General features: G+C 41.1%; 1 pseudogene; it reads left to right on the forward strand.

Annotated features, from left to right (window-relative positions):
* LOC121394093 overlaps window positions 1–13,654 on the forward strand; it is a 58,923-nt pseudogene extending 45,269 nt beyond the window's left edge.
* Window positions 13,655–14,432: the final 778 nt, after the last annotated feature.

Here is a 14,432-nt window from a genome sequence, read left to right on the forward strand (position 1 = left end):
CCCCACATTCCCCCAGTTCTCTTCACAGTTTAATTGTGTAGCCAGGGCACGGGGATGGACATCAGGTCCCCCATTCTAGTGCACAAACAAGATTATGCAAGCTTGCCATAATAATAGTGTCCACAAAATCGCTCCTGCCTGCTTGCTATAATTATGAATTTCCAGACTGGAGGAAACAAGATTCAAATAATTTATTTAGTGTAATTAAAGTTAATTTTGCCTGACTGATGTGATAAAATATGATTATGAATAATTTTTTTGGGTGACGGGTCCCCTTTAAATTGTAATGGTAGACTGTAAAGGTTGGGGGTTGTTTTCTCTGGAAAAAAGACACTCGCAAGGGGACATGATTACACTTTACAAGTGTAGCGCTATAGTAAACTGACTTGTGCTAGGGCAGTTTAAGCTACTTTCCTTGGTGGGCTGAGACCACCGATGAACTCTCTTTCTCAGGGGTAAGCCCTCGCAACGGTGTGGAGGCAAGGGTGTAGCGTAACTGTAACCTGGTGTGATAGCACAATGATGGGCGCCAGTAGTTCTTTAACAGTTGAACAAAGAACAGTATTTATTGAACAAGAGCACATAGATCATTTAGCACATTGATCCACAATGGAGTATAAAACATACACAGCAGCATAAAGGAAGCATATACTCACAGCACGTATAGGCTGAATCCCCACAGGCTAGGGAATATACAGCAGTAAGTTGACAGCATGTGATGGGTACTGCCCAGTTTTCAGGATATCTTCCAGTGGCAGACTAGGGGAACTCCTGACATCCCTATCTCAACACTTAGTTCCTTACTCTGGGTCAGTAATACCCTGGGATCTTAATCCCTCTAATCTCTTCGGAGGAGCCTTGAGCTGCTCAACTAAATAACCTCTTTATCACTCCTAGAGCGATCTATAAAATGAGTATAGCTGCCTAATTACTAGAGCCAAGGCGCCTAGGGTCAGCACTACCCATTCCCTTCCAGCCTGCTTGGTTGGGCTAAAGCAATGGACCCAGAGCACATGGTTCCTAAACCTTTTATACTCTGGCACAGTGCCATCTGGTGTACACTGTGTGAACTACAGGGGTTACATAAGCACAAGGTCCCCATAAGGACCCACTGAGGTGTCCATATTACTAGGGATGTGCCTGTCTGTAAAGTGTAAGGGTGTCTAAGATTTTCACATCCCTACACAAGTATATTAGATGACATTATAGACAAATAGCAGGGGACCTTTTTACCCATAAAGAGGATCACCGCAAAAGAGACCACCCCTTCTGACTAGAGGAAAAGAACTTCCATTTGAAGCAGCGTAGGTGGTTCTTCACAAAGGGCAGTGAGGTTCTGGAATGCCCTGCTGGATGTTGTTGTGATGGCTGGTTCTGTTAAAACTTTTAAGAGTTGGATGATTTCTTGGATAGGCATAATATCCCAGGCTACTGTGATACTAAAATCTATAGTTAGTATAGATATGGGTATATATCATACCCTTAGTGTATGGAAGGGTCAGTGTCAGTGTGAATATGTATGGATGCTGGGTTTCATTTGGAGGGGTTGAACTTTATTATTATTATTATTATTATTATTATTATTATTATTATTATTAATAACATGTATTGATATAGCGCCAACATATTGCGTAGCACTGTAAAGTAAATGAGATTATACAACTACATCACATGAATTACATACATAGAACATATAGAGTAACAAACATCACAATCAATACAGGTACAAAAAGGTGAGGAAGGCCCTATGCATAGGCATACAGTCTAAAGGGAAGGGAGTAATACACAAGGTGTGGGAGTGGGCAAGATCGAATTAAGTGGGTGAGAAATGTGGTATTGTATGCGGTGTTGCGTTTTGTAGTTAAGCAGAGTGAGGGTAGGCTTCTCGAAAGAAGTGCTTCTTCAGAGATTTCTTGAAAGCAGAAAGGTTGGGAGAAAGTCGGACAGACCGTGGGAGAGCGTTCCAGAGGAGGGGTGCAGCCCTTGCAAAGTCTTGAATGCGAGCATGTGAGGAGGTAATGAGAGAAGAGTTGAGTAGCAGGTCAGTAGAGGAGCGTAGTAAGCGATTGGGTGAGTATAAAGAGATGAGTTCAGAGATGTAGGGTGGGGCAGAGTTATGAAGTGGTTTGAAAATCAGTGTCATTAATTTGAATTTGATTCAGAAAGGTAACCGAAGCCAGTGCAGGGATTGACAGAATGGCGAGGCAGAGGAGGAGCGGTTGCTGAGGTGTATGAGCCTTGCAGCAGTGTTCATTATGGACTGGAGAGGTGACAGTCTCTGGAGGGGGAGGCCAATTAAAAGAGAGTTACAGTAGTCTAGATGCGATATGATGAGAGAGTGAATAAGAATTTTGGCAGCGTCTTGGGTGATAAATGATCGTATTTTGGATATGTTCCTTAGGTGGAAATGAACTTGATGGACTTTGGTCTTTTTTAAACCTGATTCAACTATGTAAATGTAACTATGTAAAAATAAAACATTTCAAAGGGCAGCATCAGTAGGTGCTCCTCAGCCTGTCATTACTGCATATGTGCTTAGAAAATGAGCACAAAGAGGTGTACTATTGTATTAATGATTCTAATTGTCTTGGACAAAACAATTGAAGAAACTTTGTGTGGGTTCATAATTTCACTATCTGCAATTGATTGCATTCACTTTGACTTGCTGCTTAATGGGTTTTAAAAAATGAAACTTTTTTGACACAAGCAAATTCATTGCAGAATAATTTGAGGCACTAAGGGCTCATAGAGACCAGCAGTTTTGCCTGCACTCCCCTGCTTCAGTTTTACTGTGCTCCACTGTAGGGGAGGACAGGACAGTTAGTTATTTTATACCGGGCTGTACTCACATGCATGCATGTAAGCATCGAACTATAAAACGAGTATAGCTGTCTAATTACTAGGGATTTATTTAAGGAAACAATACATAAGGTTTGATGTACTGTAAGCTCAAAGAAATACACAAGTCCTTTACCAGTCCAGTGGTCAGAGGCAGGTGGCCGACAAAGAGAGTCCAAAAGGCAGTCCGAGGTCAAGGACAGGCTGAAGGCAGAGAGTAGTCCAGAAAACAGGCCAAGGTCAGTACTGGGAGGTCAACAGTAATCAGGAATGGGGCGCATGAACTAGGCAGGAAATTGGAGCTCAGGAACCAGGAACAGAAGTCAGGGTAGGAACAAACTGGAAACCAGGCAGGGGCAAGCAGGAAAGACAAGGTAACAGGCTGGATCAGGCTTGGGAGCTTCAATGATCAAACAACCGTGGTTAAAGGAAGCAGACTTATAAAGCCCCTTAATTAATTAATTGGGAACACTGGTCAATGAGGTGGGTGAAGTTGAGTGTGCAGCTGGGAGAGGTAACAAAACCATCAAGAAGACTAACCCACATCAACTCAGAAAGCCCCCAGTGGTTCAGTGGCTTAATGCAGGTATGGTCCAAGACATAGTCTGGAGGTTGATTCCAGACCGTACCTGTCAACCTGACAACTGTGTTGGTATTGTCTTGCACCACTGATGATTTTTAGTTTCTTGGAGTTTGGGCTGTCAGTGTACCTTGTTTGCATATATATTCCTTACTTTTCTACTGTTCTAAGCCATGTATGGATCAAGACACGGAGTGGGTAAGCAACTGGCCACACCCAATGATGTATCTGTAATGCTTGAGACCTTAGGTTTTCTGGATAAAGACTTCTTTACATAATATAGACAACAATGCCTTCAGTTTTGTTAACTTTCATAAATTCTAATCTAAGCGGATGACTTTGCCATCAACAGGGATTTACGTTATCTTAAAGGGATACTGTCATGGGAAATTTTTTTTTAATCAAAATGTATCAGTTAATAGTGCTGCTCCAGCAGAATTCTGCACTGAAATCCATTTCTCAAAAGAGCAAACAGATTTTTTTATATTCAATTTTGAAATCTGACATGGGGCTAGACATATTGTCAATTTCCCAGCTACCCCAAGTCATGTGACTTGTGCTCTGATAAACTTCAATCACTCTTTACTGCTGTACTGCAAGTTGGAGTGATATCACTCCCCTCCCTTTTCCCCACCAGCAGCCAAACAAAAGAACAATGGGAAGGTAACCAGATAACAGCTCCCTAACACAAGATAACAGCTGCCTGGTAGATCTAAGAACAGCACTCAATGACTATGAAGATTTTCATTCATCCAGGTCATAGTATATCTAGTATAGGTCAATCTAAAAACAACTGGACTTGCTGAGTAATCAATGAAGACGTTTCACTACTCATCCGAGCAGCTTCTTCAGTTCAACTGACTGGTGTGGGAAGTTCTCGGCATATAAACTCTTCCACTAATCCATTTACAATGGCACATTGTAACTCTTCAAAGAGGTGACATCTGAAGAAATTCACAGAGGTGTTGATTCTGTGTAGTTGTGATAGGATTATCCAATGTGTCATGCAACTCCTAGATACAGGTGTTACTTGTGAGAGTTGCATGAATAGATGTGTGAAGTGTTCTGAATCCGCCGGGGTACAGATGTTAGAACAGCATTGTATGTAGCAGACAGGTGGTGTCGAAGGCCCCCACCTCTGTTCAGAGATGGTCTCTCCACCTTGACCAGCGGTCTTCTTTATCCAAGATTTGGACCTTGCTGTCTTCAAAGGAGTGTCCCTTGTCTTTTAAGTGTAGAAAGACAGCTGAGTTTTGCCCTGTAGAGTTCTCCCTCCTGTGCTGAGTAGGGATGTAGCGAACTGTTCGCCGGCGAACTAGATCGCGCGAACTTCGACTGTTCGCGTCTGCCGCAAGTTCGCAAACGTCGCGCGACGTTCGCCAATAGGCGTTCGCGTCAAAATCGTTCGACCATTCGACCATTCGATCGCTAAAATCGAACGAAAATCGTTCGATTCGAACGAAAATCGTTCGATCGAACGATTAAAATCCTTCGATCGTTCGAATCGAACGATTTTCGGATGTTCGAAGTTCGCGAACAGTTCGCTAACTGTTCGCATTTTTTGCCGGTGTTCGCGAACGGCGTTCGCAAACACATACTCGGCGGTTCGCTACATCCCTAGTGCTGAGCCATTCGCTTGGAGAGCAGTTGTTTTGTCTCCCCAATGTATAGATCTGTGCATTCCTCGCTACACTGGACTCCGTATACCACATTGCTTTGTAGAAACTTGGGTTAGGAACCTATCAGATAGGGTACTAACCCAGCCTGAAAAGGATGTGTTAGCCAAGGGGTTAAACTATGCAGTGACACCACAACACATACCAGTAGTTGAACTCATCACGGCCACAGAGTCTGCTATCAAAAATAATAACTTGAAAAATGAAGAAGCAGAACAACTCCGGTTAAAAGTGTCAGCTGCTTTGTCAAGTGCCAGAACACCTCCCTCTAACCTTACTACAGAAGAGAGGAGAGCACTCAGCTCTCTGAGTAAGGACCCGAACATCACTATCCTGCCAGCAGATAAAGGGCGATGCACAGTTGTGCTCAACACAACTGACTATGACTGCAAGATAACCACTCTGCTCAGTGATAGCAATACATATGAACCCTTAGGGAAAGACCCAACCAGTGGTTACAAGAAAAAGGTGATACGTTGCCTACAACAACTTGAAAAGGAGAAAGCCATTGATTGAATTTTATACCACCGTCTGTATCCCAGGGAAGCCACACCATGCTTATACGGACTCCCCAAGATACACAAAGAAGGAGCCCCACTAAGACCCATTGTCAGCAGCATAAATTCAGTGACATACAGCATTGCAAAATTCTTGGCTAACATCTTAGCCCCGTTGGTAGGCAATACAGTGCATCATATCCAGAATGCCAAAGAGTTTGTAACCAAGATTCACGGTGTTACACTAGAGCAGTGATCCCCAACCAGTAGCTCTTGAGCAACATGTTGCTCTTCAACCCCTTGGATGTTGCTCCCACTGGTCTCAAGGCAGGTGCTTATTTTTGAATTCCAGGCTTGAAGGCACATTTTGGTTATATAAAAACCAGGTGTACTGCCAAACAGAGTCTCCTGTAGGCTGTCAGTCCACATAGGGGCTACTAAAAGACCAATCACAGCACTTATTTGGCACCCCAAAAACATTATTCATGCATGTGTTGCTCCCCAACTCCTTTTACGTTTGAATGTTGCTCATAGGTTCAAAAGGTCGGGGATCCCTGCACTAGAGGCAGAAGAAACAATGGTGTCATATGATGTCACTTCTTTGTTCACATGTATACCTACTACAGAGGCAATTGAGACTGTAAGAAATCGACTGCAACATGATAACACCCTCAGCAGCAGAACGAAGCTCAGTCCCAACCAAGTTTGTGTGTTGCTAGATTTGTGCCTTAACACCACATACTTCAAGTACAAGAACCTTTTTTATAGACAGAAACATGGCTGTGCAATGGGTTCTCCAGTCTCTCCCATTGTAGAAAACTTGTACATGGAGGAAGTGGAAAGGAGGGCCTTACTTACATTCCAGGGAACTACACCGACTCACTGGTTCAGGTATGTGGATGATACTTGGGTTAAAATCAGATCCAATGAAGTGGCGGCCTTTACAGAACACATTAACTCAGTGGACAATAACATCAAGTTCACAAGGGAAGATGTCCACGAGAACAAACTTGCTTTTTTGGACTGTTTGATATGTATCCAAGAGGGGGGTAACTTGAAGACGGAAGTATACAGGAAACACACTCATACGGATCAATATCTGTTGTTTGATTCCCACCATCCACTGGAACACAAACTGGGTGTCATTCGAACCCTGCACCACCGGGCGGAATGTGTGGCAACTGATACAGAGTCCAAAGACAAAGAGCAAAAACATCTCAGAGGAGCTTTGAAAGCGTGTGGCTACCCAGACTGGGCCTTTGTCAAAACAGCAGCAACCAAGCCCAACAGGAACACCAATAGAAATAACCGCCCGGAGACACATAGTAGGCGAAACATAGTCATCCCATATGTAGCTGGAGTGTCAGAGAAACTCAGGAGGATTTTCAACAAACACCATGTCCCTGTGTTTTTCAAACCTAGCAACACACTGAGACAAAAACTGGTACACCCAAAGGATCCAACACCAAAAGAAAAACAAAGCAATGTGGTATACGGAGTCCAGTGTAGCGAGGAATGCACAGATCTATACATTGGGGAGACAAAACAACTGCTCTCCAAGCGAATGGCTCAGCACAGGAGGGAGAGAACTCTACAGGGCAAAACTCAGCTGTCTTTCTACACTTAAAAGACAAGGGACACTCCTTTGAAGACAGCAAGGTCCAAATCTTGGATAAAGAAGACCGCTGGTTTGAACGAGGCGTGAAAGAGGCGATTCATGTCAAGGTGGAGAGACCATCTCTGAACAGAGGTGGGGGCCTTCGACACCACCTGTCTGCTACATACAATGTTGTTCTAACATCTGTACCCCGGCGGATTCAGAACACTTCACACATCCATTCATGCAACTCTCACAAGTAACACCTGTATCTAGGAGTTGCATGACACATTGGATAATCCTATCACAACTACACAGAATCAACACCTCTGTGAATTTCTTCAGATGTCACCTCTTTGAAGAGTTACAATGTGCCATTGTAAATGGATTAGTGGAAGAGTTTATATGCCGAGAACTTCCCACACCAGTCAGTTGAACTGAAGAAGCTGCTCGGATGAGTAGTGAAACGTCTTCATTGATTACTCAGCAAGTCCAGTTGTTTTTAGATTGACCTATACTAGATATAACAGCACTCAATAGTAAAAACCCATGTCCCACTGAGACACATTCAGTTACATTGAAAAGGAAAAACAGCAGCCTGCCAGAAAGCATTTCTCTCCTAAAGTGCAGGCACAAGTCACATGACCAGGGGCAGCTGGGAAATTGACAAAATGTCTAGCCCCATGTCAGATTTCAAAATTGAATATAAAAACATCTGTTTGCTCTTTTGAGAAATGGATTTCAGTGCAGAATTCTGCTGGAGCAGCGCTATTAACGGATTCATTTTGAAATTTATTTTTTTCCCATGACAGTATCCCTTTAATTACTCACAAAAAAATTCTGTAAAAAATGAGGAATAGTTTATTTTTCCGTGAGGAGATGACTTTGCTGTATTTAAGAGATTTTTGGATAATGGGTTTTCAAATTATAGATCATATACCAGTACGGAAAATGTACAAAATATAAAACTACAAAATGACTGCTTATTGGAAGTAAAACTCTTTAAAACTTTTGCTATGCTTAAGAGAAAATAGGAATACAATTTAAACACTCACATGAGGCTTTTAATTTATTGTATAATAGGTCCCAGCACAATAAGGTGAAAAGGAATATATTATAGGGCATTTGTATAACACATAAATTTAGTGCTATTTATGTGAGGCAAATGAAAGAACAGACAGAATAACCTTTACGACCCTCATAAATTCGTGATTTTTTTTATAAAATCAGACTTTTGAAAAAATGACGAATTTTTCGGAATTTTTTAAACCCCAAGCGCTAAAAAGCAAGAATATAAAAATACGGTGTCTCAAACCTATCGAGGTTGCGTAAAAGTCAATGGGAACAGTCCCATTGATTTTTGGATGTGTTGGGAGTTTCGGGCAATTTCACTATGTTTGAGGAGCTTTCGGGTGAAAACTCCGAAAAATTCACGAAAAAATCGTGAAAATCTGAGCTTTTCCTGCAAAGCAAATTTTCTGGAAAATGTAATAATAAATAAGCGTTAAAAACCTGAGCGGGTTCAATCGGAGTTTGTAGTAGCCGATATTGAGATGAATTCGGACCTTGATAAATAACCCCCTTGTACTCTGCAAATATCCCTTATTTAAATATTATCCCATGACAAAGGTTATATATATCTTGCACATTTCATATACAGCTTGTGGTGCTTTTAGAGATGTCACACTAAACATGCAGTTAAGATGTGTCTAATGCACACAATAAGCTGTGTCATCATTCTTTGGTATTACGTCAAATGTTGTGTAAAAATTATGCTATTTGCCCCCCTCCTCCCTTTATTTATGCACATTGAGAAGACTGGAATCTGTCTGTCACCGTGCATGCAGATCAGATTTCAGCCAAAAAATGCTCACACAAGTACAAGTATTTTCTGGCAAAATCTACAACATGATTGCAATGCCAGGCAGATACCAGTCATGGCAATGGAGTTAAATAATGGTGGGGTGGTGGGCCTAAACAACATTTTCTTTGCCAATATTGTTAAGCTCTGCTAATGCCGTATCTCCATTGAAGCTAAGAAAAATTACTTCTTATTTACAAATAGTGGTTATGTTCTCTTTGGAACATTTGGGGGCACATTTACTATGGGTCGAATATCGAAGGTTAATTATCCCTCGATATTCGACCGTCGAAGTAAAATCCTTTGAATATCGAAGTCGAAGGATTTATCGCATTTCCTTCGTTTGTATGATCGAAGGAAAAATTTTTGATCGAACGATTCGAAGGATTTTAATCCATCGATTGAACGATTTTCCTTCAATCAAAAAAAGCTAGGAAGGCCTATGGGGACCTTCCCATAGGCTAACATTGATGCTCGGTAGGTTTTAGGTGACGAAGTAGGTGGTCAAAGTTTTTTTTAAAGAGACAGTACTTCGACTATCGAATGGTCGAATAGTCGAATGATTTTAGTTCGAATCGTTCGATTCAAAGTCATAGTCGAAGGTCGAAGTAGCCAATTCGATGGTCGAAGTAGCCAAAAAAATACTTCGAAATTCGAAGTATTTTTTATTTTATTCCTTCACTCGAGCTAAGTAAATGTGCCCCCAGGTCCTTTTTATTTCTCGGATGCTAAAGTCAAGATGAGAAAATATGATGGGCATCAAGGTGATCCACCTAATTAAATTGCTAGATATGTTCCACAGTTTTGATGCCTCATATATACAGTTTCAGGTTCCTCAGCGCTGCTTTTTACTACATTGTTTAAATGTTTCTGCTGGTAACATTGTTTGTTATCTCAAAACATTTACCGCTTGCCACATAGCTGTAAAAGACATAATATTAGTGTCCTATTACTTTGTACAAATGGCTTTTTACATTTCTTTGAGATTATATGCATTTTAAAAACTAACAAACGTAGGACAGAATAAATATGTGTTATATTTAAAAAAAATGGCTAATGGTCCATTTCATAGCATGTTAAGCACCTAAATAATATTTGTTCTGCAAGCATTATCCAAAAATGCAAACCCCTTTGTGGGTTTCAAGGTTAATTAATATAAAGGATTATGCCACTAGAAGGATAAGCCTGAGCGAAAATCATTTATCAGTCATCTTACTGAATATAAACCTGACAAGCTTATAATCGACAGCTTCAGACATTTGTGCATTAATACTGATTTCTAAGCACATAAACTTTCATTTAGAATGAAAACCTCATGTATTTTAAAAAATTTAAGAAAAATATAGTTTTTAAACTGTTTAAAAATTGCTTTAAAAGACTTTTACTTGGCACCTGCCATAGAATATAAGACATTGACATCAATGAGCCATTGCACTGATATTGTATATTCTACAGTTTCTCTAAGCTTCGTGGCAATGTTTACTACCCACAAAGAGTTAAGAATGGTTATGATGGGTAACACTGTTATAACAGGCTGTGTGTATTTTTATACTAAAAGCTAAGTTAGTTGAAGAGTAATCATACAGCTGTCTTGGCTTGAAACTGTTCAGATACCACCAGGCACTATATATGCTTTAGCCTGCCCATATTGCAGAATATCTGTTACAGAGGCACCGAAATGCATAGTTATTTTGGGTTCAAGGGATTGTTTACATTTAAATTCACTTTTAGGGGCAAATTCACTAAGCCGCGAAGCGCCGATCGCTAGCGTTAATTCGGTAGCGTTTGGCATTTTCGCTACTGCGCAAATTCACTAACGAACGCTGGCGTAGTTTCGCTAGTGTTACTTCGCAACCTTACGCCAGGCGAAATTTTGCTAGCGACGAAACTACGCAAATTCACTAACTTGCGCAGTGTACTGAACGCTACCTTTTACGCTAGACTTCCTTCGCCACCTCAGACCTGGCGAAGCGCAATAGAGTAGATAGGGATTGTTTAAAAAAAAGTCAATTTTTTTCTAAGTCCCAAAAAACGCTGGCGTGTTTTCTACATAATGGCTGATAGGCTGAAAAAGATCGAAAATTTTTTGGGGCTCCCCTTCCTCCCCCCTACATTTCCTGACTCATGGCAACTTACCTAGACAGTGGGCACATGTGTAGGGCAAAATAAAATTTTTATTTGCTGATTTGAAGGTTTTCTAGGCATTTGTAGTGCAGATACGTGTTCCTCCATTGAAATTTGAATTTCGCGCCGTATGCAAATTAGCCTTCGCTAGCGTAACTTCGCTTTATATAGCGAATCAATGCTAGCGGAACTCCGCAACCTTACGCTACCCCTGTGCGCAACTTCGGATTTTAGTGAATTTGTGGAGCCCTGGCGAAACTACGCCTGGCGAAGTGCGGCGAAGTTGCACCTGGCGCAACTTCGCATCTTAGTGAATTTGCCCCTTAGTATGATGTAGAGAGTAATATTCTAATACAATTTGCCATTAGTTTTCATTTTTTGTTATTTGTGGTTTTTTATTTATTTCACTTTTTAATCAGCATCTCTCCAGTTCTCTGGTTGCTGGGGTCTGATTTACCCTAGCAATCATGCATTGCTATGAATAAGAAACTGGCATATAAATAGGAGAGGGCCTGAATAGAAAGATGAGTAATAACAATAAATGTATAGCTTTACAGAGCATTTGTTTTTAGATGTGGTAAGTGACCCCCATTTGCAAACTGAAAAGAGTCAGAAGAAAAAGACAAATTATTTAAAAACTATAAAAAATATACAGACCAATGGCAAAGTTGCTTAGAATTGGCAATTAAATCACAAACATAGTGGCCAGTTTATTGGTTGGATTTTAGGGGTTTTAGAGGTTTTTGAAACCACGATTAAACTCAAAAAACTATGATCTATGAATAACGTGCGATTTATTAAAAGATCAGACTAAAAAAAGTTGGAACAGAAAAGTACTCTGAACGATGCGTTAAAAAAGATGAATACCGAAAAAAATTCAAGATTTTTGGTAAAGTTCCTAGTGAAAAAAAAATCAGAAAACCTCTAAAAGTCCGAATTGATTAAAGTGCTTCAATAGGATCAGCGCAGCTCCCATTGACTTCTTCACTCAGCGAAACAACAGCTAAAACCTGTTGAAGTCATGTAGAAGTCAGTGGCAGCTGTTCCGTTTACAACTGGAACATGTTTCTTGCCTTCATGATCTTCGTACATTTTGATGCTGGATTTTGTGTGACAATCCAAAAAAGTTGTGGTTTGTTGCATGATTTCGTCACAACTTTTTTGGTTCTAATTTTTTAGTCAATTAAGGGCATTCGTGGTTGGGAGTTTGGTCAAAACATTTTTAAAATAAAAATGAGAAAAGATTTGTTTTAATAAATACCCCCTTATGTGTCTTCCTTCTAACCACATACTTAAAGATATGACATATGTAAATGTTGGAAGTGCACTTGAAAACTGTTAATTATTTCTTCAAATCCATTGGTGCAATTTGAAACTTGATGCAACAATAACTTAATTAATTTAAGATTCTAGTGTGTTAAGCCTTAGGAATCATTTCAGATGTTTTCCTTTGTGTACTATCTCCTTTGTGCACCTGCAATTTTCCAATCTGCAGTCTAATCAAGCTTCCAAATTCTACATTTGCAGTCTCATCATAATTGAACATATTTCATTGGCAATCACTCAATCTTGCAAATTAACAGCTGTATCTGATAATAGCACTATATATACATACACACACACATATATATATAATACACAAAAGCTATGAAAATCTTGTAAATTATATCCTTATAAACGGTGAGTTCTGATGTCATCAGTTATAAACGGTGAGTTCTGATGTAATTTCTGTCACATGACTCACTGAAATTTGTGTATTATAATAAATAAAGTACCCCCAGTTGTAAAATATGAGGATATTAGAAGTTACCTCAGAGTTCCATGACCTGTATAAAAACACTCGGCCTTCGGCCTCGTGTTTTTATATGGTCATGAATCTCCTCTGTAACTTATAATATCCTTATATTTTACAAAAGGGGGTACTTTATTCACTATATATTGTACAGGACTCCAGGGGTGGGTCCTGGACAGCAGGTATATTTCCCTTTATTCAGGTACCTGGAGGGTGCACAGCAGGGCTAATTACTGCAGCAGTGCAGAAGTTAAGAGAGCCCTGAGAGTTCAGGAGGGGGGTTGGTAGACACACCTGAGGTCTGCACGAGGGAAGTGTGTTTGGGAACTGCTCTCCTGACTGGGAGTTCAACATTTCGCAAGGCTAGGTGAGCCTGATCCCTGAATGGGAAAATTAACTGTTTAATTTGTCAGTTTTGCTGAGCATGAAAGCCAATGTTAATTTATGCTGAAAACTGTGTTCAAACTGCCATTTTTACCTGCTGAAGATACAGCCTGTTTACGTTGTCATTTGTACATGATGAAGATACAGCTTGTTTAAGTTTGACTACGAAATAAAAGGACATTTATACTATTATTGTGTTGTGGCCGTAGTGCATGGGCGATCCCTCTCCCCCTGAACTTTACAACTGGTGGAGGATGCGGCATTTGCACTACAGAAAAAGTCAAAAAGGAAAATTTGCCGTTTAAAAAGTGACATTTAAAGGGCCAGGCTCCTGTTTATCATGGAGGAGTTGCTACGGCAAGTGGCCATGGCAACAGTGCAGTTGAAGCAAAACATGGCAGCTCAGCAGAAAGCCACAGAAGTGCAACTGGCTGCACTCAGGGAAGCTACTACAGCTCAAGCCACTGCCCTGTGGGATTCTACAGAGGCACAGTCCAAAATGCTGGCTGAGGCAGTACAACAGCTAGCTCATGGGCGAGAATCAGCAGTGGTTAACCCTAACAGCCAGACAATAATAAGGGCAAGCCATTTCCTGCAAAAGATGATGCCCACAGATGATGTGGAAGCCTTTCTGATGACCTTTGAAAGGACTGCAGTGCGGGAAGGATGGCCCCGAGACAAATTGGCTGGTCTCCTTGCCCCATTCCTGACTGGGGATCCGCAGAAAGCATACTATGACCTTACCCCTGCAGATGCCCTCCACTATGACGGGCTCAAGGCAGAGATCCTTGCCGGTCTGGGAGTGACCACAGCAGTCAGGGCACAGAGGGTGTACAGCTGGAAGTATCGGAAAAATATTCCACTGAGGTCACAAATGTATGATTTAATACAGCTGGCAACAAAGTGGCTGCAGCCTGAGATACTCACCGGTCCACAGATGGTGGAACGCTTCGTGCTAGACCGGTTTCTGAGGTCGCTGCCAGTTGAACTACAGCGCTGGGTCAGTCATGGAGACCCTAAAACAGCGGACCGGCTGGTGGAGATGGTGGAGAGATACACCACAGTGGAGGAGCTACTACCCCC

Source organism: Xenopus laevis, chromosome 5S, assembly GCF_017654675.1.
Source record: "Xenopus laevis strain J_2021 chromosome 5S, Xenopus_laevis_v10.1, whole genome shotgun sequence".
In the NCBI taxonomy this organism is placed as follows: Eukaryota; Metazoa; Chordata; class Amphibia; order Anura; family Pipidae; genus Xenopus; species Xenopus laevis.